Here is a 4,828-nt window from a genome sequence, read left to right on the forward strand (position 1 = left end):
AGAGAGAGAGAGAGAGAGAGAAAGAGAGAGATGGGAACCTGCTAAATGGACATGATGCCAAATGAAATATGCTATTGGATTTCTGGTGTGTTTTTTTTTTGCAATTTCAATCTCATAGTTATGTTCAACATGATTTTATTAGAAATCAACACTTGGATCATGCATTTTGAATGAAAATAATGGTATTTGGAGCCTCAAAAATTTATGAAAATTATAGTCCATTGATTTTTGAAACCTTATAAAAAAACTATCCATGAATGCTCCAAGAACTGATTCCTATAAATACAAGCATATAGATCACCTTTGTAAGGTCAGAATTTTGAAAAAACACTAAAAATCCAATAACATGTTTTATTAAGCAACATGCCCATTTAGTGGGGTTTCCATTGTAATAAAATATGCAAAAATACAAAATGAAGGCATCTAAGGGCTTACAAGATCATAAATACAAAGTGCGCATGTACGTACATAAGTCCAACCAAGGGATAATACAAAAGCACAAAGGCACAACACAAGCACTAAGTGCATTCAAGACATTAAACAACTAAATAAAATAACACAAAACATAAAAAATATTCATCTTATTGAGCTAAATGCTTAAGAGAAGCATTAAGAAATGAAAGAAAATAAAAACCCTAATTTATACAGGTGCAAAAGAGAGAGAAAGACTTCCAACAACTCTATTGACTAGTCAACTCTACGTTGATTAGTCAAAAAAGGAACCCAACAACTCTATTTGATATTTGACCAAATAGTCCCTATAAAATCAAAAAATGACAAAAAGAAATGAATAAAGTAAATGTATTAATGTGCCCTTAATGGACACAACCTATTACAAGGACTTAAACTATCAAAATACTCCTAATGAGTATTTACCTATTACACCATTACAAAGAATATATATATATATATGAATATATATTATGTATATATGTACAATATGAACCAACAATATATATATATATATATATATATATATATATATATATATATAACTTAACACTCTCCCTCAAACTTATGGTGTGATATGCTAAAAGTTTGAAAATACAAAAAGAATCAACGGGAAGGATTAAAGTCAAGTGTCTTCATTAGAAGTCTCAATTTTTATGTCGCATTAGAAAATTTTGAAAATACAAGTGTTTGAATGTCTTCATTGGTGATTGTCCCCAAACGCCTTCATCGGTTATCTCAATTTTCATGATATGACATATTAAAGATTTTCCTTTCTTAATCTATCACATCTTTAAGAACCTGTAGAGAGAACAAAACAAAGGTTCCAACTCTACAAAGAAAAATATCCTAACTCAATAGTTATAAAATTTTTAAAACAAATATATTTTTGAATAAGAGAAACATTAGATAATCATTAAGAAAGATAAGAGTAGCATACCTCAAAGATAAATTTTTATGAAATCAAATCATAAATCCAAAAAATCAATATTTTTTTTCAAAAAAACATAAATATTGATCATAAGAGAATTAGATCATTAAAAGACATATAAATCATCAAGAAGAGATAAACAATTATGCATAAATCTCGATAAAAGTGAGAGGATCGTATTTGTGATTCTGGGCTCTTTGGGGTTGTGGCTGACACGTCAGGGGTGTTATACCTAATTGACGTAGTGAGGTAAGGGTCAAAGGTCTCTAATGGTGACTGTATGTGAGATAAGGGAAACGATAGGGCAAACAATCAAGTCAAAACTAGGTTGGTGAGTGATGTCGGGAAGGAGGTTCGGTCCAGATCCGCAAGGGGCTGAACACGGGGGTTCTAGGGTCACCTAGGATCATGAAATAGGGGCTGGTATAGGTATTGGGGTCTAGCTAAATCGGTTGGGACGCTGGTTGGCTGGAGAGGTCAACAGGCTAAACAAGGTGACCTGCCGGATTGGCAGGGAGCGATTTTGGGTTTTGGGAATTCTAAAAAAAGACAGAAACTTGGTTAAGGTTGCAACTAGGGTTAGGGATAAAGTAAAAGATCCAAGGACTTATAAAAACATCTAGGTTAAGTCTGAATAGGTTGACCAGCAAAACCACGACTGACAGGGCTCCCATACGGTTTTTCGTGTAGGGTGGCTTCAAAATGATAAAGGGACTTTGCGAAGGGCTTGGGCCCTCTGATGATTCCGGACCATCAGCTAGGGACGTGTTGGACATGTACCTGAGAGAGAGAAAGAAGTAAGGGGTAGGAACGTCTGGGGTAGAGAGAGAAAGTGAGATGGATTCAAAATGGAATCAATATTATTCAATGCACTCAAAGTGTATTTCAGCCATCTTATATAGAGTGGAGGTCTAGCCTACTTCTAATGCGTCTATAATCACTCAAAAAGCCATATAGAAATAGGAAATAATAAACCAAACAAGAGAGAGACCTACATTAATCATGACTCACTAACCACCAAGAAACAAGATTAAAGAAGCTAAAAAAAACTAACAACCATTAAACTAATTTGGGTAGGCTCTCTAGAAGAGGGGGGCGCCCCTTGGGACTTCTCAATTCACACCCCCTAGGACCCACCTGGTGACTCAACCTGCTCCCCATGATGACAAGTGTCAGGCTTTTGGTCTTTCTGAGAAAGGGCCACTTCAACTGCAACCATGTCAGTTGTCTGGGGTCCACATGAGCCTGGACGGCCCTCTTGTTCTGTTGGGCATGGCATGTGGATCCTGGAGCATGGATCCGAATATTTTGCTGAAAGTAGGCGCATAATAGAACTAAAAACATTTTATATGATTGCATATTACTTTATTGCATGTGCTTATGGATAACCCTTATTTAGTTTTATTATATATGAATTTATTGTGGTTTCAAATTAGTATAATGACATTCAAGTTTGTTTAACTTGGTTATGTGGGACTATGCATGTTTTGATGCATGTATACTTTGAACAATTCTTTATTGGGACCTCTTATTGAATGAATCTAGTGGTGAATCTAAAAAAGTATAATATCGAATATGAGGTATGTATCTATTTGAATTTGGAACATAAGGATATGAAGTTAAACTACGGTCTTGTGACCCATGGTTTCGCTTGAGCTATTTAAACTTGCATGAGATCTATTTTTATTATGGATCATGTTGGACTTGATGATAACATCTCAAGTCAATTTTGAATATTGACTCATATAAATCCAATGAATTTGGATATTGATTTTTTGTGTGGATCCATTAATGGATCTGAACTTGTATGTTCACATACTTATGGTTTAATTGCTTATTATCATATTTGATAAAATCATAAGCCTTAAAAAATGAATAGGCTTATAATGTTTGGCATACCTAAATGATAGCTCTCATTGATTATAGATGTGGTACATATCCAAATTGAATATAGATATGAGGACTTAAGCTTTACTTTAAATTTTGGCATGTGATATCTTAATATGAACATATTGCTTAAATGTAATACATTAGAAAAGTGTGAGTTGAATTATTATTTGCACGTGCATGTGTATATTTATTTACATATGATGATAAATAATCATCATAAATCATGCTCCTTATGGTTTGTTTGTTTGTATGAGAATGCATGAAGGGATATTTTCATGTTTTAGAAGCTTTATGCATGGTATGTAACATGGTGATATTCAGATTTTTAGTAATTATATTTATGTCTGAATCTGGATACATTGATCCAAAATGAATAGGTGATGATCAACATGATGAAAGATAAAGCATGTTGCATGTGATGATGATGCACATGGATAGTGAGAGCATTCTATGGTGAAATTTTGAATAGTGAAAGTATTTACTATGTTAGGTAAATCATAATTTATCTTGAATCCATGAGTTGATGAAAATTCATAGTACTCCACTAGTGTGTATGTGGACATGATGATGTCTTATGATATGATCATGAAAGAGTCATAAAGAACCCCATCGCTAACTAAGAAAGTGAGACCCACAATATGATGTATTTGTTTAAATATTGTATATTAAAGGTTATGATTTAAATTATGACATGATGAGAAACTCATATAGTTATGTAAAATGAATTCATGAAATGATGATGACATGGTTAAATCCATATATGTGAAAAGAATCATGGTTCATATGATGATGAAAAAATCAGAGATGGCTATGTGAAAAATAACCCATAGCATATGTAAAAATCATCATACTTGAAAATGAAAGGTGACACTTATATGAGAAATAACTCATATCATGTGTGAAAACCTCGTAACTGAAAATAAATGATGAAAAACTCATATATCTATGTGAAAAAATAACTATAGCATGTGAGAAAAACATTATACTTAGATATTAATATAACTTAAGAAATTGTGCAGGTTTATTTGGTGCATGTTTTGTCATGAAGTGTTATATGTGATATATGATACACCGGTTATGATAGAATATGCTTGTTCGCCCCGTATGGCAAAGGCCAAGTGGTATAGTGGATCTAATATGGTCACAAGGGCTTACAAAGAGAATCCAAGGAGCCACACAAATGGTGGGCACATAACACACATAAATACGAAAACACATAGTATTAAACACAAAAAATAAAGGTTTGGGAAATAACAAAACCAAGGGGAGGTTATTTAACCCAACACCTGCGCACAGTAAAAACAATTCAGAAAATAGAGCAACCCCTTGATGAAGGTCGTTTCCCAATTACCCCATTCACCTCCCTCTTTCTGTTATGTATCTCTGTTTTCTCCTCCCTCACTGCGCATACCCTCGATCCAAAAATTCCAACAGCTTCATCATCGGAAAAGATAAGCTCACATAGATAACAAACAGCAAGAAAGAAACACTAACATAATCTTTTGCAAGACAAAAGAAGATGATAAGAAAGGAGGTGATTTTTCTTAGAGAAAATTA

The sequence above is a fragment of the Nuphar pumila genome, chromosome 10 (assembly GCF_984573655.1).
Source record: "Nuphar pumila chromosome 10, dmNupPumi1.hap1.1, whole genome shotgun sequence".
Taxonomy (NCBI): Eukaryota; Viridiplantae; Streptophyta; class Magnoliopsida; order Nymphaeales; family Nymphaeaceae; genus Nuphar; species Nuphar pumila.